The 25109-nt window shown below is 46.8% G+C and overlaps 1 protein-coding gene across 4 annotated transcripts in view; it reads left to right on the plus strand.

The window, feature by feature from the left end:
* GNG12 (G protein subunit gamma 12) overlaps window positions 1-25109 on the plus strand; it is a 124095-nt gene that overhangs the window by 90928 nt on the left and 8058 nt on the right. The window contains exon 1 of one of the 4 annotated variants that reach the window (XM_033407502.2): window positions 4641-4701. The exons of the other annotated variants lie outside the window; for them this stretch is intronic. The gene's annotated coding sequence lies outside the window, so the exon portion shown is untranslated. Of the gene's footprint in view, window positions 1-4640; window positions 4702-25109 lie in introns of those variants that run through there. 4 annotated transcript variants of the gene reach the window in all.

Here is a 25109-nt window from a genome sequence, read left to right on the forward strand (position 1 = left end):
GAAACCTGGTGTGTAGTTTCTTAAGAAATAATTGGCATATGATAAAATCAAAGCTTGACACTGAAAGGAACCTTTGAGGCCATTTAATGCAAAAGTTCAAAATTTGTGGAGGAGAGGGTGGTAAGGGAAGTAGATGGTTTATTGCCAAGGGTGAGACAGTGTATAGGGCCTGCACACTGACAATAAACTGAATAAATAATGTCTTGACCATCAATGCACTACTCTTGTTCAAGCATATGAAGATGTTGCAATTAGTAAAATAAGAGAGAACAACATAAGCTCCCAAAGACCAACTGTCTTGGGCGGGGAGAGAATTTAGTGAGTGTTTGTACATTAGAAGGAGTCTTTGTCTTGAAATGGGAAACTCGGATCTAATCCAAGCCTTTTGTTTTACTGATACAGAAAGGGAAGGGGAGTGGGATTAAGTGATTTGCATAAATGACACAGCTAATTAATGACTGTGCCTAGATGGACTCCTAGGTCTCCTTAACCTGAGCCCAAAACTCCTTCCACCACACATGTGCTCTGAATTTCAGCACCAACTTTCTTCAGACCAGTAATTGAGGTATTGCCTTAGAACGGAACTCATTTATTTTTGGCCATGGAATTATTTTAGTGATCTATTTTGCCGGCAATTTAATATGAGAATTATAATTAGACTTTGTTTTAGCTAATTTCAAAATCCATCTACAATTCCCTAAGCATGTTCCTTTTGGCAATGCGAAAGAAATAAGTAGTCCAAGGAGGGTCGCTGAAAGTAAAATGTTTAATTTGCAATAGATAATTTACCAAGTGAGTAATTCTCGTGTCGAAAAATTAAAACTTGATTTGAGCTGCAGACATCATTTTAAGGAAGCTGAGAAGCCCGTGTAGGCCTTCAGGAGGGGACACATCTGAATATCCACAACTCTCGGTTCAAATCCTGGCTCCACAGCTCAGTTACCTGTACAGACCGTGTTGGCCAAGCTAACTCACTCCTCCAAGCCTCAGTTTACACATCTGCAAAATGGGGAGGGAGACACTTCCTTTCTAAAGAGGACATTAGAAAGCACACCCATCTGATGCCTGCACGGACGAGGCCCTGGGGAAAGAGAGGAACCCTTCGAATCTTACATGTGGGGAAACTGAGGCCTGTTAGAAGTAACCCAAAGAAACCATTGTGAGTTGAGTCCGCAGTCCAATCCCCTAGCTTTTAACTAACTACCCTCCAGCTCAGTCACCGTCTCCTGATGTTCCTGGCTCCTGACTTCCTCAGGCTGCGTTTGCCAGGAAATTGCCCAGCCATACTGCCTGGACAGCTTCCCTGGCGGAGGAGTGCCCACTGGGGGCGCAGGCCCCCAGGGCTGGCATCACAGTCTGAGCCTGTGGGCTGCTCCAGCGGGTTCTGCTGAGAGGTTGCCCCGGTGGCTGCATTACTCACACATCCCTGCCACCCCGCGCAGCTGGCCCCGGCCTGAGCACAGGCTCGTTTACATTGTGGCACAACAGGAAGCAGGGCCGGTGTTCAGAGCCGCGTTGGCTCACGGAGAGCCGTGGCTCCAGGTGCTCTGGGTCCTGCAGCTGTGGCTGTGTCCCTCGCCTCACGTTTGCCCCGGGGTGGGGGTGGGAGTAGCAGTCTTTCTGCGGCAGCTTGGTGGGGCTTTAGTGGGGGACGGTTGAGTGTTTTGGGGGGTGAGAGGTTGGTTTGCTTTTTGTCCGCTATCACGTGCTTGGCAGGCATGACCAGAAGGCGGGACGGGGGGGTACCTTTTGTGGAGTCAGGGTTCCTACACAGTTCTCCCACAGCGGCTGCAAGTGAAATGGCAGAGGCGTGAGTCACCCTGTGAGACGGGAACAGGAAGACATCCTGTTGATGCCAAAACATTTTCAGTTCAGTTGTGAGAATTTACACCCTGCCCCCCCAAAAAAGACAAAAAATCAGCATTCGGCATGCGTCTCCCCGGGCACAGTGGTCTGGCACTGGCTGTGTTCCCTGTGAAGGACGGCCCGGGGCCCAGCTTGGTTTAGTGCTCAGGAAATTGGCCGTGTCCTTGGTCTGCTTTGTCTGTGACGGTATCAGAGAACCCTCTTTGCCAGAGAAACTTTCTGTCTGAGGTTTTGTTTGTTTGGTTTTTGATTCTTGTTTTTATTCAAATATTTTCCCTTGTTTCTCTTCTCGGGATGGTAATGCACTGTATGGTTTCTTAGGATTTTCTTTTGTGTAAACATTTTTCATGTTTTTCTGACAGGAACTGTTGCTTATGAAGATCAACTAAGAATTTATAATATTTGAGGGATCCTCTGCTCCTTTTAATGGAATTCTCATAACCCCCTTGTTCTTAAATTATCCTTATAATAATGTATTGAATGCTTAGAGGCAGGCACCCTTTTAAAAACTTCACATCTACATTAATCCTCACAAGAGCTCCATGAGGTAGAGGGACTGTTGTTATTCCCAGTGTGCTGGGACTGAGGCTTGGGTTGAGCAATTTCCAAAGTCACAGCGTTAGTTGAATGGCAAGTGCCAGCCCTTAAGCCCCGTTTCTAATCACCCTCTTGGCCAGCACTTACTCAAAGTATGGTCAGCAGAGCACTGACCTCATGAGATGTTCCTAGAAAAATGTAGCTGTGTTCAAATAATTGGAGGAAATGCTGCAAACCGTATGCCTCTTGCAGATCATAAACGTATCTTAGTGTGGGAAGACCCTGTGTAGTCCTATGTGAAAGAAGCCTACTTATCTTTGTTTGAACTAGGACTCTCCAAAATAGATGTGACATGGACCCTTATTTCCATGTATACCTATTAAGTTGTAATGCGTTTTGAGAAACACCACGCTAGCATACAAAAGCATATAGCCAGGTGATTGAGAGCTTTGGAGCCAAAGTACCTGGGTTGGAATACTGTATCTGCTACTTCCTCTTCCTCACTTTTCCCATCTGTACAATGGCAAAATATAATAGCACTCTCTCACAGGGTGATGGTGAGGACTAAATTAGTCAGTGCATCTAGAAGACCTAGGAGAGTGTTGTATACATGGAGAAGTACTCGATGTTCCAAATGTAGCAGGATGAATCAAAACATTTGCTACTACCTGTGGGGTCTGGCCGAAGCCAAAATGCTATTTCATGGTGCTTAGAAAACACATGAGACAGGAAGCATTGCCCTCCCTCTTTCCCTTGGTGCTCTCTCTAGCTTCCCTGGATTCTCTCTGCCTCTCACCATCTGGTTGGTCCAGATAGCTCAGAGCTGGGCTCAGGTCTCTGCCCTTGAGTCAGGATTAGCGTGCACTCTTGCTGGGACAGGGGACAGCTATCAGCATTAACCACATGCCTGTGGGTAGCCCCAGCAGAATCTGCAGAGAGAATGTGCTGGTAAGAAAGGAACTCAGGTTCCCTGTGTTTAAACAAGGCAGCTGCCCTTGCACACTGTTGGCTCCTGGACTTCCAGAAGGGGAAACTGTTGCAAAGCATTGCACTTTCACTGAATTTGCTGCTCCCCCTGTCACCTGCCACTAACCAGAGCAGCTTCTCCAAGGGGGTCCAACGCTGGATGAGAAGCCTTGCAATTCTGCAGGCTCGGCTTCTGGTCCTGGTGTCTCAGCACCCAGCCAGCCTGAGCCGCCTCATGCAAAGTCCTGCAGCAGACAGATAGCACTTGGTGGGGCCCGGTTCTTCCCCTCCTCTGCATGTTCCAAAGTTGGTTGTGCATTGACTCCCGGGAAGGGTCAGAGAGAAGTCCACTGGAGAGAAGTAGAGCAATTACAGGAACTTACTAGTTTTTAAAATGAACGCCGTATGTTTACATTGCCCTTTGTGATTTTTCTCTAAATTTTATTTTATTATTTTTTTAATATCTTTTATTTTATTACTTATTTATTTATTTTGGCTGCATTGGGTTTTCATTGCTGTGCGTGGGCCTTCTCTAGTTGCGGCAAGCGGGGGCTGCTGTTTGTTGTGGTGTGCGGGCTTCTCATTGTGGTGGCTTCTCTAGTTGCAGAGCATGGACTCTAGGCACGCGGGCTTCAGTAGTTGTGGCACATGGGCTCAGTAGTTGTGGCTCGCGGGCTCTAGAGCGCAGGTTCAGTAGTTGTGGCACACGGGCTTAGTTGCTCCGCGGTATGTAGGATCTTCCCGGACCAGGGCTCGAACCCGTGTCCCCTGCGTTGGCAGGCAGATTCTTAACCACTGCGCCACCAGGGAAGTCCTCTCTAAATTTTAAATGTCTCAAAATGAGAAATTCAAATTAGAAAAATGCACCAACCCTCTATGTGAGCAAGGCTGGTTGCCCGTAATATATTTATTATTGAGTGAAAAAATGAAATTTGCAGAACTATATGTAAATATGGCCCCATTTGTTTGAAAATCCACATATATGTGTATGATGTGTGTGTTTGGAAAGGCCAGAGGAAGGTGTGGAAGGAAGAAGGAAAAAAACTAGGGACAGTAGTTACCCCTTTGCCCTTTCGAGTGAAATTAGAAGCAAAGAGTTTTAACTTTTTATTCGATTCACATGCCTATAGATTGAATTTTTCAGCATATTCCTTTTGTTATTAAAAAGAAGAAGAAAATAATAAAAGGGAAACACCCCGAGGTAGACTCCAAAAATAGGGCTAGACTAAATAGTAGTGGTTAATAATGGGTGTTGTCTGCCTAGGCTGGGAGGCTTTGCAGTGAGAAGGAAGGAAACAGACCAGACCAGAAAATGGGCCAATTCCAGTCCCAGTGAGTATGGTATAGGCTCGGCTCAGCAGTGCAGTGGGTGGCTTTGGAGCCTGTGCAGTTACAAGTGGTGCTAAGTTTTGTTTTCCCTTTCCCACGCCTTCCCTCCTGTAGGCCACCCAGGCTGCCCAGGTCCTCAGGGGTTCAGCTCCCCCTGTATTGCCCTTGGCCATGATAAAGCACTTTAATCACCCAGGCCCTGACCAAACGGAGGGGCCATTGCTATCACTGGGTCACCTCTGCAGAGTCCTCACTCCCCGTGAGAGTTCCACAGCCAAACTTTGGAGCCCTGCCCAGCGGGGAAAGATGCGAGTGGGGAGAGGACCTTGACTCAAAAGTCAGGAACTGGGGTCTTTTCCCAGTTCTGAGGGGTCTTAGACAAATCAAATTTCCTTCTGCCTCAGTTTTCTCAGATGCTAGACATACAAAGTAATTTAATTACAGGGTGGTTGTGAGATGTGATAATAGGAGTGAAAGAGCTTCAAAAGGTAAAAGGTGGTGATTTGAAAAGAAAAACTGGCCCCCGGATGTTACCATTAGCAGTACTATGCTGGGGGTGGGGCAGGCAGGGTACTCAGTGCCTGAGCTGATTTCTCTCCCAACACAGCATTCACTTTCTGCACTGACTTGGAGGCAGAGCCCCTTCCTTTGCAGTATTCAGAGTACTTGCTGTCCTAGGAATCCCCTCTTTGTTGATAAGAAACACACACGAGGAGGGCCTGAGAGGGTGAATGGTCTGTCTCTTTTTCCCACCTTGCCAGATCCCACCGGAAGCCAGGGAACAGGGCCCAGGGTGAGGCTGGACTCTCGGATTCCACATTCTAGGTGCTAAGCATTTAACTGGACTGTCCTGCTTCAACAGTCACTTTATGGTGAGGGCACCTCTAACTGACTGATGTCAGTGTTTGTTGAAGAATGACACAGAGTGGGACCCCACTCCTCACATACACCTCCTCTAGGGTTTAAGGAACTTTAAACATTCTCCTTTGTGATGACAGGTTTTCCCTCCAGATGTCAGTCATTCAGTGTAGTGAACAACTGGGCCCAGACATCAAATCGTACAGGTGAATGGCACACCTGAACTTGTCCAGCTCATTTATGCTATGCCCTGTGGTTTTTTTCTGTCCCACCTTCCCACTCTCTTTCCTCACTCACTCAAAACCCATTTTAAGGAGACGTTGCATATTCATTTATTAAGTAAATTTTCTTTTCTTTTTTTTTTTTTGCGGTATGCGGGCCTCTCGCTGTGGCCTCTCCCGTTGCGGAGCGCAGGCTCCGGACGCGCAGGCTCAGTGGCCATGGCTCACGGGCCCAGCCGCTCCATGGCACGTGGGATCTTTCCGGACGAGGGCACGAACCCGTGTCCCCTGCAGTGGCAGGCGGACTCTCAACCACTGCGCCACCAGGGAAGCCCTATTAAGTAAATATTTATTGAGTGCCACGTGCGTATGACAGTACACTAGCACTGAAACCATATCTGTCTTTCGTTAGCTGAAGTCCAGTGGGGTGAGGAGCACCAGAAGATAAGCACACAGATAACCGCATTACAAGACAAGAGGCAGTTAAGTGCCAGAGGCAGGACAATGTGTTCTAGACCCTCAAAGGAGAAACAGACCATCTCCATCCATCTGACCTACCAAGGAGGCACATCTCTGTTCATATCAGCCCCTGCTTAAAATTTTTCAGTGGCTCTCAGTTGCCTCCAGCATAAAATCCAAACTCCTGAGCCTGGCAGCCAACCTTTTGACTCTATTCCACACCCCTTCCAGCTCTTCTTCATGGTGTCTCTGCTCTGCCGAACCTAACCGCTACCTGCCTTTCCCTGCACAGCACCAGGGCTTTCATAGCCTTTGCCCCTCCACTTGGAATGCCCTACCCTCCCAGCTCCATAGCCTGCAGTGTGGTGCCGCCTCTCCCATAAAGCCTGCCCGGATTTCCCCCAGCCAGGAGTCACTCCCTCTTCTGAACTCTCCTTGTACTGACCTCTCTGTCTCTCCTGATGCAGCTTTTCTGCTTCAAGTTGTTTGTGGACGCACCAGTTTTCCCTCTGCTGGATGGAAAGCTCCCTGAGGGTTTATTTGTACATGCTCAGTGCCTACCAAAGCATCAGAGCAGCCTCCTGACAAACAGCTGTGGGATGGAGGTGGGGGGAGCTTTAGGTTGGAGGATAAACAGAGACGTGGTGATAGAGGCAACCTGACAGGACCTGGAAGCAGGGGTGGCATCTCAACGGGGGGCCTGGGAAGGGCAAGTCAGAGTTCAATTCCAGGGGCCATTTGAGGAGCTACAAGTCAGGTTATTTTCTCCTACCTCTTTTGGGTTGTGGGTCCCCTTCGATTAATGCTCTGGACCCTCTCCCCAGAAAATGTACATACCCACAGCATTTCATAGAGGGTACCTGGACCTTTTCGGGGGAAAGAATCCCAAAGCAAAAACATAGTTGACGACTGGAAATGTAGATTACAGCCATATTGTGAAGGGTTTCTGGGCCATAGTGAAAGTTGCGTTCACTTCAACAGTTAATCGGGAACAGTTGATGTTTTTTGTTTCTTACTTTCTTTTCAAGTGTTATATCTCTCAGCTGCTGACCCAGATCGTATGCGTAATGATTTTTTTCACAAGCTAAACACACACATGTAGCCAGCACTTGGAAAAGTCCCTTTGTGTCCCCTTTGCCACCTTCCCCTTCAGGAGTAACCACTGGCCTGACAGCCAACAGCATAGATTAGTTTCACCTGTTTTTGTGCCTTAATGGCCTCGTACGGTAGGTACTTCTTTTGACTCTTTGTGTCTGGCTCCTTTCACTCAACATTATATTTGTGAGATTATCCATATTGTTATACAGTTCCCTGGCGGTCCAGTGGCTAGGATTCGGGGCTTTCATCCATATGGTTGCATGTATTTGGAGCTTGTCATTTGCTATGGAATAGTCCATCGAGTGAGATATTATTCTCCTGCTTGGGTCGTTGAGGCAGTTTCCATCTGGGGGCTGCTACGAACATTCTAATGCATGTCTTTTGGCCGATATAGGACTAGAATGGCAATATGTAAATGTTCTGCCCAAGTGACTGTTGCCATATTTTGTGTTCCCTCCCCCCATCCAGTTGATGATTTTTGAGGGGCATCATAAGATTAGAGTTGAATTTTAGGAAGATTTATTTGGCTGTGGTATCTTTGATGTCTCTGAGCAGTGGTTTCAGAGAGCCCTGGGAATCTGCAGAGTCGCCTTAGGGGCTGCCACCGGGCAGAGAGAAGGGAGGCTGAGTTTGTGGTAGTGCTCTGAGCTCCTCGTTCACAGCCACCCTCCAGCAGAGCAGGCGCGCTCGTATCTGTTTCATTAGCTTTTGCCATTATCTAGGATTACTGGTCCATGGCCAGCAGTCTGACAAGTTGACAGCTGTTGGGGGAGAGCTCAGGGAAACCAAGAAAAGTGAGGCGGTTGTAGTCATCTCCAAACACATATCGAGGGAGGGCCTTAATAAGAGGTTGATGGCAGGGGCACCAGAGAGGAAGGTGTGGATAGGAAAATAGAACCTGTAGGACTGGTCACCTCTTTGGATGTCAGGGAGCAAGGGGGTGGTCTCAGAAACAGAACTAATGTTTTGAATCTAAGTTACTGTAATAAAGGTTGCTTTCTTAGCAGAGAGTTTGAGAAGCCAAGTCCAGAGAAGGGCCCCCGGGGAGAAGAAGAGGGGGAGCCTGACTTCTGACAAGTTTAAGGAACAGGCAGGCTATGTGGATGAGAGGGTCCCGCAGACAGCTCCGGGACCAGACACAGGTGTAAGAATCCTCTGTAAGGGGCTTCCCTGGTGGCTCAGTGGTTAAGAATCTGCCTGCCAATGCAGGGGACCCGGGTTCAAGCCCTGGTCCAGGAGGATCCCACATGCTGCCGAGCAGCTAAGCCCATGCGCCACAACTACTGAGCCCACGCTCTAGAGCCCGCGAGCTACAACTAGCCCGCATGTGTAGAGCCCATGCTCTGCAACAAGAGAAGCCACCGCAAGGAAAAGTAGCCCCCACTCGCCACAACTAGAGAAAGCTTGCGAGCAGCAACGAAGACCCAACGCAGCCAAAAATAAATTAATGAATGAATGAATTTAAAAAAAAAAAGAATCCTCTGCAAGCCCTTGGAGGGAGATGGAAGGAGGGAGGACAGAGAGAGGAAAAATAAGCACGCAGGCCAAGTCTTCAAGGACAGCTGAGCTTGGAGGACTTGGAGAGGGAAAGATGTCAGCCCGGGAGACAGAGCGGGACAGTCGGAGGCATGCAGACGCGCCCAGGGGAGGATCGGGGCTCAGAGACCGAGGGCAGAGTCAGGAGGGTGGGACAGTCCAGCAGTGTCAGTGTCAAAAACTGGACTTGTTCCAAGAGTTCTTCAGCTTTATCTGGAATCATGACATTTCACGGAAGTGCCTTCTTAACCATCAGTAATGTTCAGGGTTATGTGCGTCCTGTGCTGTTATCTCTGAAAACTGGCAACAGCGTGCCCTTGCACATGATAACTCGCCCAGAAATTTCAATTCACTCTGATAGCCCTTCCCAGAACATTCTGGCTAAAAAAGCTTACTGTATTTGTGAGCATGGCTTTATTTTAAAACATCCATGAACCGTATTTTCTCCCCCATATGCTTGCTTGCTTCAGAACCCACTTGGTAAGGAAAGCTCCCCTGCCCATCCCTCCCCTATTTGGGCTGATCCCCACTTATAAAGTCTTCTGGGGATTCAGAAGCAGCTCTGTGCTGACCACACCCCCCCCTCCCATGTGCGTAATTCTTTCAGGGCACTAGATTCACCTGTTCGTGTCCCTACACGGTTTACTTTAGTGACTTTGTCCCTGCCGTGATCATTATGACAATATATAAATATTAAGTGCTTAAACCAATGATCTGAGGAATTCTAAAGAGCAGGAAAGAGAGGACCACTCAGAGAGAAGGTGCAGAAGAGGTGCAGAGCGTGTACATTGTTGTCCTTTGCTAAGGATGAGGAAGCTGAGACCCAGAGAGGACAAATGACTGGCCACCAGTTCGGCACATGAGGAGTCAGGGAGTCCCAGGTGTTGTGCTGAGCAGCCCTGATGTATTCTAGTCCCTGCGGCTCTTTTATCCGAATGTACATCCAGATCACCCGGAACTTTTTCAGAACGTACTTTTCCCAGGACTTACCCTGATGTTCTGATTCTGGAGGTTTGGGGGTGAAATTCAGACCTGGGTGCACTGAAAGAACTGCCCAGGTGATTCTGAAAGCAACCCTGTTAGGAGTCCAACGTCTAGTCACTTTGTGGTTTCTGTGTTTCACTCCACGCTACCTCTTAAGTGCAGGTATAATCTGCGTCTAAGAAAATGTCATTAAACGGGTTGTGTCTCAGAGAGGAAAAATTTAAGAAGTATACGGGGGCTTCCCTGGTGGCGCAGTGGTTGAGAGTCCGCCTGCCGATGCAGGGGACACGGGTTCGTGCCCCGGTCCGGGAAGATCCCACATGCCGCGGAGCGGCTGGGCCCGTGAGCCATGGCCGCTGAGCCTGCGCGTAGGAACGGGAGAGGCCACAACAGTGAGAGGCCCGTGTACCACACACACACAAAAAAAAGTATATGGAATTACTAAAAGTGAATGTTACATTAAATATTAAGAAGGGAAGCACCTGATAGGCTACTAAGAAATAAGAGTCTTGTAAGGCAAAGGATTCTGATACTTTTCCGGTTATCTGCAAAATATCTTACCTGTTGACCATATACATTTGCATGCTAAGTTCAAGAAGTTCAACAAGTCCATAAGTTGAAATTAAGTATTTAGTTGAAGCTATCTGATATAGATGGTATATGAGAAAGCACTTCATAAATTGGGGGCATTATTGGGATACCAGGCTTACCCCATTAGAAATAGAATACCAGATTTCGACATTGGGTCGAGGCAGAAGTGACGTACAAACATATGGCAGCATCTGTATGTGACACATAGGTATGTTTCCCCAGAATTTAGATGGGGATGGTTTTCATTTATAAATGAAGGCACAAGCATCTGTGATCATGTGATCACTGGGTCAGTTCATTTATCAGTGTTGACACTGACAGGTCATGGCTGCTTATAAGACTTGAATATGTTTATTTTTTCAATCGACTAAAATCAGTCTCATAATTTCTACATGTAATATAAACACGTCATTTATTTTGGCTTATATTATACATAAAATTGTTCCGAAGAATCTCATGTGCTTCTGAAAATACCCCAAGGACAAACTTTTGATAGAATCTACTTCAACCTTCTGAAACTCGCATTTGGTCACAGACAACTAAGTGCTGATTTCTTATGATCTCTCCCAGGAATTTAGTCCCTGGACTCATTAAGTGTTAGAAAAGTTTAACTTTACAGTTAAATGCCTGAATAAATAATAGGCACTAATGTTGTCATATTGGTATTAGCATTTGCTGGAAGGTGTATGTTACTCCCAGTGCCACTCATAAGATGAATTACCCTTGGGAAGCAGCCCCCTTCCCTCCACGGTAAGCACCTGACCTGCAGAAGCAGACTTAAGCAATGGAGGCATCTGGGGGTAGTTCTTTCTTTCCACAGCTTGCAGCATCACAACTGTACTTTCCTATATTCGTCCTTAATATAAGGGGAAAAGTGCCACCGAGGCCAGAGTCCAGATAAGGAGCTGCTTCTGAAACCAAGGGTAGCAGGTAGCCTAAAACCAACATCTATGTCACCCTCCTTTCATAAGTACAGGAATGAGGAAAGTATATGCCCTAGTGTTCACTTTGGAAACTCAAGTAAAACTGTGCTTAAGACATAAGAAGGAGTTGTGTAAAATGTTATACTTCAGAGATTTTTGTTACGGTTCCTAATTGATATATAATCAGAAACAGAGCTAATACAGTGAGTTTCTCTGACTTGACCTCTTCATCCGGAGGTAACGCATCTGGGAAAGTATTACCTGAAGGAATCCTTTTGTAATGTGACATGATCCGCATTTGTTTCAGAAATTCTGAGTTTTATACATTGGGTTCAGGCCCTTATCATCGCTCATCTAAAATACTGCCACAGATCCCTGTGTCATAATTTTATTGGAGAAAGCATTGAGTTCCTGCCGTGTGTCCAGCCCCAGGAATATATTGCGCCTTCTGTTTGCTGAATTAGGAAAAGGAAAAATCGCAAAGCCATTGCTTCCTGCCAGGGCTATCCATGTGTCTCGTAACAAACCAAATCAGTGTGTGTTTATCTTGTGTGTATTGTGTATGGAAGAAGTAGAGAACTGTGTAATACGGGGTGGCTGGCCTCAAGGGCCAGCCATCAGAGAGAGAATTAGACTTAAAGAAGGACTCTTGTGGGTGAAGTAGATGCAAAATATTTGTGAGAAGTATGATGACTGTAGTCGTAAAGCCAGCCCTTGGGACGTGTGGTCTGGTAAGTTACTAGAACACCAAGAGAAGCAGAATATTTGAAATAGTTCTGGCCTGGAAAATCTGGGGCTGAGAGTGGCCATAGAAATGCTTTATCTGGGCTTACAGGCAGCATCCTTTCCCACTGCATTCCATTTGATGTTCTCGTTTTGTGAAATTCTCGTGTTTAAGAGAACAAACCTTAGCAAGCAAGCTGTTGGTAGTAACGTGCTGTGTATTTAAATTGATGTCCTCTTTCCAGTGGTCTTGAGTGTCATTCTGTCATGATCGATCTTTTGCTTGATTCAGCCCTCTTTCTCAAAAGTTCTATATCTCATTGAAAGAAAAATTTTAATGGATTTGAATTAATTCATATTTCTGAGGAATTTTATATCCCCTGTTAAGAGATATTCTGAAATTTTACAGAACCCAGTGAGCTGCGGTAGAAGTGTGCCTTTTGAGTGCCAAATTATTTAAGTTGCATTGATGTTGCTGATGAGGTTTGGACCTTAAATGACTTGGCTTGGTTTCCTAGTCCATGTTTTCCCTCAAGTAACTTACTTATTTTTTTGGAAAAGGAGGGAATCAACAAATTTGCTTTGGAAGGGAGAGCTCTAATCCTTTTACATAGAGAATGAGTTAGAACTACAGGAAGCTTCCTTGGGGACCCCTTGTATCTTCAGTTCTTTCCCTTTGAAAATATATGAACTTTTAGGTTCCATGAGTCTCAAAACAAACAGGTACTTTACCTGTGTGGGCCAGCATGGAAAGTTCATCTTGCTGGTCATTCCAGGAATTCGATAGACACTGCTTTTCCCCAATGCAGTTATCAAGTCCAGACGTGTTGGAAAGGAGGTGGGGCATATTCCCTGGCTATCGTTTCATGGGAGAAGGTGAGATGAAGAAAGAAAGAAAAATTAAGTATCCTGTTATGTAGTCGGTAGCATGTACGAGTTATGGGACCAGAGTTGGGCCTTTTTTTTTTTTTTTTTTTTTTTGGTCAGTGAATGCAAGGAGGGTGCAAAGCTTCCTGGCAAGTTAAACTTTGGCACCTGTGACTCAGGGCCTGAGTGCCACGTACAGTGGGCAGAGGGCCCAGATCATGGCTGTTTTAATCCCCTCTGTGCCTCCTAAAAAGGCAATTAAATTACTTCCTCTGTACTGTGGACATACTTGCTAGATGGTAACCTGGAAGAGGAAACAGTAGATAATAATTAACGTATCTTCCACTCTTTCATGACAGAGCTCATCTTATGGTGTTGGTCATTATCATGTTATAGGTTATGAAGTGTTTAGGGTCATAGAATTTTACTCAACTTTTTATCCTTGAAATTTTCAAACATACACAAAAGTAGGATGCACTCCGTGTACCTGCCACCGAGCTTCAACAATTAGCAACAAATTTCATAGCCAGTCTTGCTTCATCTACCTCTTCACCCACTCTCACTACCCTTCTCGTTTGGCACCATAGATTAGTTTTGCCTTGAACTGTAAGAAAATGGAATCAGTATGCACTCTTCTGTGACTGGCGTCCTTCGCTCAGCATGATGCCTAAGGGATTTGCCCACGTTGTTGGTGCGTCAGTAGTTGGTTTCCCTTTTTCCTCGCCTATTAGAAGGCTTTCAGCCACGTTTCTCTCATATTCCCCTGCGCTTACCATTCCTGAATCAATGCTTCTCTCTTGGTCCCTTATCCTTCGACCTCCCTTCCCTTCACACGGTGGAAACCACTCACTCAGGGGCCCCCCCATCACCAAGTTCCATGAGCAATGCTTGCTCTCTCCTTCCTTTATCCCTGTAAAGTGACTAATAACTGCCCCGCCTCCTGGTTTTGTGAATAACAATTACTGGGATTTTTTTTTTTTTTTTTTCAATCATAAAAGCATCACTTGTGGTTGAGAGTACAGACTCTGGAGCCAGGCTGCCGGGATCGCAGCGCTGGCTCCTGCACTTACCTTTGCTCTGACCTTGGCTGTGTTCTAAGCGTCTGCCTCCCTCAGTTCCTTTAATCCTAAACTGGGAAAAACAATAGTAACAACCTCATAGTGTTGTTTTGAGGATGAAGTAAGTTAATATCTGTAAAGCTCTTAGAACAATGCTTGGCAAGTGTAAGTGCTGTACAAGTATTAGCTATTAAGAGCAAAAAAATAAAAACGTACCCACTGCAGGAGTGCATAAAAACACTGAAAATTCCCTAAAATTCTCACCACCTATCTATAGCTACATTGTGAACTATTCCAGTGTGTTATTTGGATATATTTTAAGTAAACATATTTATAACTAACTGACTAAACATATTTACACAGCATTAACGTGCCCTTCCTGCCTCTCTTCCCCTAGCTTTTGTGACAGTGTCGCCCTGCCCCTTCTCTGCTCCTTTGAAGCTGCCGTTATTGTCCCCCGACACACGGGGAAGGCCCAAGGGTGCGCCCTGCTCTTTTCTTCATGCTCTCCCTCCAAAGTCTAGCGCTCAGCCACCATTTCCGGGCTGTTGATCCCCATCCAGCCCAAAGAAAGAAGTCTTGTTCATTCTTACATTTCCTATCTCTTGCATCCAGCTTTTTCTTTACATTCCAATTGCCTCCATATATTTGAAACATTATGCTCTAACTCCTAATGGCAGTAATGATGCTGATAGATAACATTGAGTGGTTTCCGTGTGCCAGGCTCTTTTCTATATGATCCCATTAAATCATTACAGTCCTATGAGGTAGGCACTCTTGTTACCTCATTTTACAGATAGAGCGCCTCGGGGTTCAGTGAGGCTAAGTGACTCATTCCACATACACACGAAGTGGCACAGCCCAGATTTGAACCCAGTTCCATCTGATCGTAAATATGACCTATACCAGGCTTCCCTGGTGGCGCAGTGTTTGAGAGTCCACCTGCCGATGCAGGGGACACGGGTTCGTGCCCCAGTCCGAGAAGATCCCACATGCCACGGAGCGGCTGGGCCCGTGAGCCATGGCCGCTGAGCCTGCGCATCCAGAGCCTGTGCTCCGCAACGGGAGAGGCCACAACAGTGAGAGGGCCACGTACCGCAAAAAAAAAAAAAAAAAAAAAAAAGACCTATACCGTATTGCCTGCCCTCTAGCCCTTCCATGGAAATACTCTACTTGTCTCTCTCTGTCCCCCACTTCTATTCCATCCTACAAAAGGTTTTTGGGTTGTTTTTCTGATAACACTTCCTATGCCTGTCATTCTGGTCAGAAACCTTCAGTGGCTCCCATTTTCACATAACAGAATCAGCTTTCATCCACTCTCTACTGCTCCCCTCAATAACCGTTCTAAATTCTCCCCAATCCTTTGCCACCACCTACCCAGTTCGTATCCTTAAGGGACTGATCCATTTAAGAACTGTATCCTTCGTGCACGTGTGCTTGCTCAAGCCCTCACTGGCTCTGTCTTCTCTAAGCTCCTAATGCTTGCGCTTGGCCTGCCTTATGGGCCCACTGATATTCCTTATTCATATTCAGGGCTTAGTCCATCTTGTTGGAGTCACAAGCCCCTTAATCACCAGTGTAACAGCCCACATTCATTGTTTGTCGGCCATGCCCAGCCCAGCTGGTGACTGTAAATGTCAGTGTGCTGCACACACACGTCTCAGTCCTTCTCAGCCTTTTTCTCTCTCAACGCCCCCCCCCCCACTCCTACGCCTTCAAGCAGCTGTGCTGTTCAAAGCAGGAGAATGACTACTTAGTTGCTTCTTAATCGAAAATGGATGTAACGGCGTTTACCTGTTGCCTCACTTTCAGCTCTCCCGTTAGGTGTTCGGTTGTTTGTCTTAATTCGCTCTGGGCATTTAGGTGAGCTCCTCTCTGCTTAGCAGGATTAGAAAGCACGTCCTCTGCTCAAAGTCAGGGAGATGCTAGGCCTTTATGACCAGAATCCTAAATATCTCTGTTCTGCTGCTTTGTCAGCCCACTAGGAATGAGGGTGGAATGGCTGTGTTGGGGACAACAGCCCGGGTAAGGGATCTCATTGCAGACAGCATCCAGCCCTGCTAGGGGAGGTAGAGGGGGTGCAAGGCAGATCCCTCAGGAAGGCTGATGGGGAGGAGGGGGCTTCCTCACGTCGTATAGCATCGTTTGCTCCCCAAAGCAGTGAGCCCTTTGAAGGCAGGAATTCAGTCTTCCGCTTCTCTGATCATTCCCACTTCCTCTCTCCAGCCCCAGCAAGCTTCTCCTGTAGAACCTGCAGACAGATGTGATGTGTGCAGTGATGGCTAGGAACACCAGGGTTGATTTCAGCCCTGGAGAGCTTCAGTTTCCTCATCTGGAAGATGGGCTAATAACACCACCTTCACCATAACCCCCAAATATATAGTTAAAATAAAAAAACAGGGTACAGAGCAATGCATGAGATGCTCCCATCTGTATTTTTTGGAACAGGTATGTGGGTAATCACGTTTGTGTATGCGTGTGATGTCTTCAGAAGGAAACACGAGAAACTGGTAACAGTGATTACCTTGGGAAGTCTAGACTAGAAGGACAGCTAGTTTTTGTTGCCTACGCCTTTCGACTGTTTAAAATTTTGACTATGCACATATATTCTTTTCAAAACTAGTTAATGAAATAATAGTAATTTCTTTTTCAGAGGTGCTGTGAAGAGTAAGTAAGATAACTTTACATAAAGCCCTGAACACAGTGCCTGGCACAGGAAAAGCACTCTGTTAGTGTCAGCCTTTGTCTTCAGTATTAAATAGTTGTGGAATTCATCCATTCATTTATTTATTCATTCATGAATAAACAAATGGGACATGCAGCTGTCCTCAGCCAGCCACACAGATATGAGCAAATCATTTCTCAGCCAGTCTCACTATGCTAGGTAGAGAGTAAAACTTGTTTGTAAAGGTCACTCTCAGTCTTGATGGTAAACACGTGCCTCTGCATGGCTGGACCCTAGCTCAGCATACGCGGTGGGGGGAGCTGGACCCTGCACCTCTGCAGTGCACATCAGAGAGCTGCTCCCTCGGCCCGCCTCCACTGGCTGTGAACCTGTTTGGGGCACAGTATGGGGGTGCAGAGCAGCATTGCCCTCAGAACCTGGGCACCACGCAAGTGGCCAGCCCACGCTGGAGGTGAATGTTCACAGTCCCAGAAACTGGCCCTGATCAGGTGCATTGGAGTCCCAGGGACTCCAGCCCAGCTCTTCAGAGCTGTGAAGGGTAACCTTTGGCTTGGAACAGGCAGTCTTTTGCAGGGTACATGGGGGAAGGAGCAGCAAGGTGTATCCTGTTTCTAAGAAGACAAACACTGTATACAATAACACCTCAGGGTAATAGGTTCACACTGGCTGATGTGTTGTATTGGTTGCTATATTGAGTGTCTTAACCTAACCCAGGTATTTATTGAGGCCCCATTCTCTGCATTAGTCACTACGAGAGAGAAGATGGCATGGATAACGCACCTGCCTGGTTAAGGGCGTGGCTTTGAAGTAGGAGAGTTTTGGGTTCAAATCCTGTTTCTACCACTTTCTAGCTGTCTGATCTTGGCAAATGATTTAACCTTCCTGAGCTTCAGTCCCAATAGGTATAATAAATGTGACCTCTTACAGTTGCAGGCAGTATTAAGTGAAGTATTATCTTTAGAGAGTACTTGACATAGTAGCCGGCACATAGTAAGTAATGAATAAATGTACTTGCTATACTATTATTATTGAGCTAAACTTCCCACAGTTTAGTGGGAAGACGATTTTCACACACAAAGTCAGTTACATGACAATAAGCATTAAATAACATACAGTTAAGCATTGAAATAAATAAATGGTGTTGCGGACCCTTTTTGAGAGCTTGATGATAGCTATAAATCCTCACTTCAGAAAAAATAAACATAGGCGCACAACTGAATTTTGCATGCAATTTTAGGGGCTTCCTTCACATCTCCCCCTGCCTCTCCATCTCATGCATGGGCCATCCCTTAGGGGTCCTTGAAACCCCTGAGCTTCAAGCATATAGCAAGAATTCGTAAGGGGAATTAGTCACTGTAAGCAAAAGTATTGATAGTTAGGGAGCCCTTCCTGGAAGAGTTAAAAATGTGAACTAGCCTAAAAGAAGAGAGAATTTAAATTGGCCAAGAGAAGCAGGCGGAGAACTTGGGTGGAGATTTGTAGATGGGACTTGAAAACGCAGCCCACAAAGCCAGAGGATGGGGTGACAGCCCCCTGAGGCTACAGCAGTATACAGCAGGTGAGGTTCCAGCTGGACCCCTGGAGTCAGACTGCCTGGGCTCAAATCCCAGCCAAGCAGCCTGCTAGCTGTTTGACGCTAGCTACATAGTTAACCCCTCTGTGCCTCAGTTTCTTCATTTATAAAATGGGGGTGAAACTACATAGAATTTCTCACAGGGTGATTGTGAGGATGCAGTAGGATAACGTATTGACAGTGATTGGCGTATAGGCTGGTGTCTGGTGTAAGCTCTGTGTAGCAATAAGCTGCTTTTATGAGTAGGATTTTTATTATGGGGCCAAAATACTAGGGAGGATCTTGACTGCAAAGCTGAGCCCTCTGGACTTTTTCTGAGTTCCTGGCGAATCCCTGGAACTTTTTTGAGCCAGAGAGAAATAAACTGAAAATGGTACTTTATCTGAGCATATGCTGGTCAGGATAGATTAGACTGGAGGAAAATAAGGGACATAAGTGGTTATGAGGCTGTTGCAATAGCCCTCACTTGAGGTGCTGGGAGCCAAGACCAGAAAATGGGGAGAAATTTCAATGCGGGGTTTGTCAGTGTCGGAATCAAAAGAATTTAGAAAGTGCCAGAGTCTAAGGTTACGCTGTTCAGTAAAGGCCGCTGTGACTGCTGCGCACTTGAAATGTGGCTCATCCACATCGAGATGTGCCGTAAGTGCAAAATGTATGCTGAGCTTCAAAGATTTAGAATAAAATATCTCGATTTTTTAAACATTGATTTACGTTTTAATTCTGGTCATATTGGGCTAAATAAAATATATCAATTTCACTTTTTAATTTTGTTTTCATGTGGCTACTAGAAAATTTAACCTCACATATGTGGCTCACATTTCTGTTGGACAAAGCTTGGTTTTAGGAATTGGAAGGAGGGCTAATGCAAAAGGATGCCTCGTGACCAGGACAACGGTGGTGTCACTCATTGAGAAAGGGACATGAGAAAGATTGGGGGCAGGCAGCTGTGTTGCATCGGGGTTTAGGTGTGTTGTGTTTGAAGCAGCTGTGCGGCATTTGAGTGTAAATTGAAATAGGCTTTTTTATTTAGACATTGGAATTAAGGTAAAGGGTCAGGGCTGTATGCACAAGAAATGTGTTGGTCTTAGCTAAAGTCCTTAATGGGTAAGGCATCTGCCGTCACTGAGGCCACTGCAGGTCAGGCAGGTGCTGAGTAATTTACGTATGTTCTCTCATATCCTCCTGGTACAACCCTGTTAGGTAGGTACTATTATTATCCCTTCCCATTTTACAGATGAGGGAACTGAAGGTCAGAGAAGTGAAACAACGTGGGGTAGTCCATGATGAGCCAGGATTCGAATTTATCTGACTCTAAAGGCTCTTGTTCGCTCTGCTACACCAGCCCTCCAGGACTGGGCCCCTGAGAAAACCAAACTCAGAAGAAGGAACAAGAGCTGTAGAAAGGAAGAGCGTTAGACAGGCAAGAACATGATGGTCTGGCGTCTCGGAAGCCAGGGAGGAGACACTTTCCAAAAGGAAGTAGCTGTTAAGGAAAACAAATTTAGACTTGAGTTACAAAGGATGTTAAATGCTAAGAACTGTTTCAAACTGAAGGAGGGTTAATCCTGTAGGTTAAGGTCATTAGAAGGAGTTAGAATTTTCCAGGACTTGTCCAGAGCTTTGAAAAGTTAAGCATAGGTAGGAAGTGGCATTCTTTTAAACTGACCTGTTCTAAGACCCAGGCAGAAATAAACATGGGTCGAACCAAGAGGCAGAGACTCTAATAATCATCACTGGTATTTCTCAGGAGAACCTGTATCGGAATCCTTTAGAAAGCTTGTAAATACAGATTCTTGGGCTCTGCATCAGATATAATGAATCAGATTTTCTTTAACAAATGCCCCAGGTGTTCTAGATACACAGTTAAGTTAGGAACCAGCTGCTCAGGCTATGCAGCTCTCTCCTCTGGATTTATTACCCAGGATTGCCTCATTCTCATGGCTCCCTGCCAGCTTCGCTAGGGCACAGGAGGATGATGGGACCATCCTGCATCTTTAGCAGTAGTCCTACCTGGAATCTGGGGCAGTCCTTCTTTTAAATAAGAGCAACCAGCTCTCCTTCGCTTAGATCTTCTCTCAAGGCCATTGAACTCCCCACTTCTACCGTCATTGCTATGGAAACCACCTATCTGAAGGAGCAACAGGCCCTAAAGGGAGGCCTTGTCTTCTTTGTCCAGTGCTTCTGGCTGACGCTTGGCCTTGCTTTCTCCCGATTCCTTCCTTGTGTCTTTGATGTTCAGAGGCCTGCAGTAGAGAGTGGCGATGGAGAGGATGACCTTGAGAGTCAGGTGGCCCTGAGTCCCAGCTCTGCTACGTAAATCAGCGTGATCTTCAGCAAGATCTTTTAACCTCTCTGTGCTTCATCTATAAAGCAGAAATGATAAAAGAATTCATCTCTAAGAAGATTAAATGAAATGATTCTTGGAATTTACTTACCTGGCACATACTAAGTACTCAGTAAGCGGTGGTGGTTTTTTGAATTTTATCATCATAACGATAGCAATAACATCTTCATCACCATCATCATTATTCAGTGACATGTGCCCTGGATGTCAGGTAAAATCTACTAATCAAAGATACCAGACAAAGACTTCAAAGGGTTATTAGCAAGTTTAAAAGCATCTGCTTTTAGAGGAAGTGCTCTGTTGAGGTTGTGAGAGAGAATTGTTCTCTTTCTTTTTCACTGCTGATTCTGAGCCCACACATACTTCTCTTAGAAAGGAACATCACTGTCACTTCGCTGTCTCTTCCCCACCGCAAAGCACGTCTTCCACCGTTCTATGCAGCCCTCCCTCATCTGTCCGTCTTATTTTCCATCCTCCCAGGCCAGCAACTTGTTCCTTGCGCTCTGTGTTCTCGGAACTGGACAGGAGCAGGGCAGGACATGCAGCCAGCCAGTCACAGGTTCAACTACCCTTGACCTCATTGCCTGCGAGCTTTGTTTGGGGTCGGGGTTAGGACTACACCTTGTGAATTCTGGGGGGATACAACTCAGCTGATAACGCTGGGAGAGGTAGTTTACTTTCCCACTCCAGGAGGGGGGAACACGTCAGGGCCTGCGGGTGCTCAGAGGGCTTCCCACGGGCTGTGATCAGCGGATGCAGCTACCAGGTGCTCCGCAGGAGTGTCCTCTGTGTTTACTACACTCACATGCTCATTTTATCTGATGCCTTAACAGTCCTTTGAGATAGAAAAGTATTATTATCCCCATTTTTCCCATGAGGAAGTTGAGGCTTAGATAGGCTACAGGTCCCGCCCAGGGCGCCAAAGGTAAGAAGGGGCAGGGCCAGGGATGAGTCCAAGTCCCCTGGCCTAATCCTTGAGCATGTCCCAGGAACTAAATATCCGAGGCACAGTGTAAAGGCTGTGCCACAAGTTCAAATAGAGGGCCTGGCAGGTGTGCCTCTGCTCAGATCCAGCCCACTTGTGTAAGATTTTCTGATTTTTCCAGAAATTTTTCTGTTTAAGGTGAAATCTCTTCATTTTTCAAGTGTTGACAATTAAAACACACACACATTCTCTCTCTCTCTCTCTCTCTCCCCCCCCCCCTCCCTCTCTCCCTCCCTCCCTCCCTCCAACCATACACACACACACAATTTAGTTAACCCTCTGTGGGACCCAGCCAAACACATCTGCAGTCTGCATTCAGCCTGCAGGCTCTGATAGAAAATAATAAGTGTTCATGAGAATAGAAAACCGGTTCTTAGGGGCCTGACTGTCCACTCCCTGAACTCCTGCCAAGACCCTATCAGTAGATGTTGCTACCTGATCACATTACCTTGAAACTCTTCTTTTACTGTCTGAATTTTTCCCTTGTTTCCCACTGAACACGTGGTTTTCAGTATTAACCAGCCTGGGGGCCCAGCGCTGGTTACATGTCTGTGTGTACAGGGTGCACCAGTGCCAGGTGCTCCGGTTTGTCTTTCCAACAAGCCTGTGAGACAGACTGCTGTCCCCTTTGGCAGAGAGCTGGGGTAGGACATTGATGGTTGAAGGCAGGATCAGAGGGTAAGTGGTAGCCTGCTGGCTTTTTTTTTTTTGCAGCCTGCTCTTTTATTACAGCCACAAGGGGTGTGTTTGCTCAGAAAGTTGGCGTCACTCCAGTGATTCAGTTACTGGCCGGGCCATGATGACTTGTGATTCAGATCCTGGGGCTTCCTGGTGCCTTCCCCGCAGAGTGTGCTCTGTGACACACTTTCCATCCCCACCCTCCTCTCCCTGCTTCAGGCCCCACTAGACAAAGATTAAAATGCCCACATTTCCCTAAAGTGACATCTTGTTCCTAGGAATTTCTAGGAAACTGAGAATTCAGATGAATAATAGCATTAAAACCAATGCAAAGTATTTGAATAGCTAAATACTACTTATGTTTATTCAAATCTCTCAGCCACATGTAAAAGTGGAAACAAGGCTGCGGACGCAATAGCCAGAGTTTTATCAAACCTGGGTGTCTGCACAGGCAGGCACAGGCCTGGGCCCTTCTGGGTGGGTTATCCAGTGACTCCAGAAGTTGACCTCAGTCCTTGCCTAATAGCCACAGCGAGAACATTCTCACTTAGCTTATGGATATGAGAGGGGAGACCTGTCTTCCAGGGCACTAGACAGACAAGCAGATGCCTTCTGCACCAGAAGGGGTGTTGCACAAACGTGAAGCCATCAGCAAGGCCACAACTCCAGGTCATGGAGTGTCAAGGTCGCCCTTGATGAGAACCACATCGTAGACTGTTCAGTGATGTCCAGAGTGTTTGCAAATCAAATTAATTGGAATTGCATCCTTTCCTTGATACAATAGGAAGTGTGGCTTCTGGGGTGGAGAGGCCTAAAAGCTAGTTCAAGGCTCTGAGCTGGATTAACTTGGAGCAAGTTTTTCTAATTTTGGTTGCCTCATCTATAAAACAAGGATGAAAAAGTAATTTACCTTTCAGGTTGAGAGTGAGGCTTCACAGACGAATGCAGATGAAAGCATGTGTGTGCTCTAAGGTTCTATACATCGGGCGCTGTTTGTCTTGGAAGCTATTTTTGGAGTAAGAATAACGCAAGTTTTTTATCCAAGTAGTAGCACAAACAAACAGCCAGACATCCGTGCATTGAGGGAAGACCAAAGACACCCTCTGAGGGTGCAGAGAGGCTCAGAGATGTTTGTGTCCCAGCCTCTCGGTCTGGTTCTGCCCCAGCCCAGCTGTTGAGGCAATGCAGAGCAGCTGCAAGTGGGGAGGACGTCCTCAGCAAGACCTCCTGCTCCTGTAAACACCACCCACCGCTCAGACGTCAAGCAGCCGTGACCCTGCTTTCGTACACGTGAGGCAGCTCAGCCCACCGAGTTCCTTGAAGAGGTTCCTTAAGTTAAAACGACATGATTTTGATTTGACTTCTCCATTGGACGTGTGTTATCATAAGTTGTTTTTTTTAATTAATTAATTTATTTATTTTTGCTGTGTTGGGTCTTCGTTTCTGCACGAGGGCCTTCTCCAGTTGTGGCAAGTGGGGGCCACTCTTCATCGTGGTGCGTGGGCCTCTCACTATCGCGATTTCTCTTGTTGGGGAGCACAGGCTCCAGACGCACAGGCTCCGTAGTTGTGGCTCACGGGCCCAGTTGCTCCGCGGCATGTGGGATCTTCCCAGACCAGGGCTCGAACCCGTGTCCCCTGCATCGGCAGGCAGATTCTCAACCACTGCGCCACCAGGGAAGCCCAAGAAATTATGTTCTTTACCAGTGGCCCAGTGTACAACTTTCTCTAGAGGGATCCCCAGCAGAAGGGAGCGGGAAGCTATCTGAGGGATAGGGAGGGGGCTCTCTGTGAAGGAGCAGGTCAGAACACAGATGTCAGAAGTGGGGAAAGCTGTAAGAGCCCCAAGCTGGCAAGCATGAACTGTGAACCGCTGGCTGTTTATAATCGTGACTATAATACAGTCAGGAAGTAAGTCGTCCGTGTACCAGATGCAAAGTTTCTCACCAATTTTAGGAGGACCTACCCAAGCATTTTATAACTAAAGCCAAATTGTGGTCTATTTCCTTACAGCTGTGTGGGTGGGAGGAGCCATGGCTGACCCAGTCCTGATACGTGTGTGAAATGTTCTGCAGTTACAGGAAAACTTGCTCAGGCCTTGGAAACTTTATGCCCTAGAGGTTGAGAAGAAGAGACTGCTTGGCGTTATTTTCCTGCAAAGGGAACATTTAGAAAGTCCTAAGGGTGCAGCCTGGAAACCACAGGCCACTCAGAAAGGGTGTCACGTTCTCATTCTGAAGGCTGGGGGCCAATCCTCAGAACCGGCGCCAGCTGGCAGGGGAGCCCAGTTTAACATGCTACAGGGAACAAAACGAGGACCAGCGCGCTGTGAATCAGGGCACTTCAAACTGTTCGCAGAAAGGCTGCCTGCTGCCTTAGACCCATTTCAAAGGCTCTGTTAACAGGTGCTTGCTGGGAGCGCAGAAGGGCTGGGCCAGACTGCTGGGTGTGTGCAAAGTCACCGGGAGGAGACCCTCAGCCTCTCCTTTGGGTGGGGCAGGATGAGTGCGGAATCTGAGGAGGAGGCAGCTTGTCTGGAAGTGTGTTGTAACCGGGTCGCCCAAGGCAAGGCCAGCGTGCCCTGCCACACTACGGCTCCTCCCAGTTTCCTGCAGGGCTTGGGCTCCCTTATACTAGGGGAATCCTCAGAGGGCTGTTTCCAGCCATTCTATTCTGCCCTGACACCAGAGTGCAGCAGAATTGCCTGGGGCCCATGCCCACAGCCCACCCAGAGCAGTCGGTCAAGACGCCTGGAGGCCCATTGACCAGGTGGAGGCAGGTAGGTACACAGAGGATTCCCATTCATTGTGCTGGGTGTGACCCCCAAG

The sequence above is a fragment of the Orcinus orca genome, chromosome 1, assembly GCF_937001465.1.
Source record: "Orcinus orca chromosome 1, mOrcOrc1.1, whole genome shotgun sequence".
Taxonomy (NCBI): Eukaryota; Metazoa; Chordata; class Mammalia; order Artiodactyla; family Delphinidae; genus Orcinus; species Orcinus orca.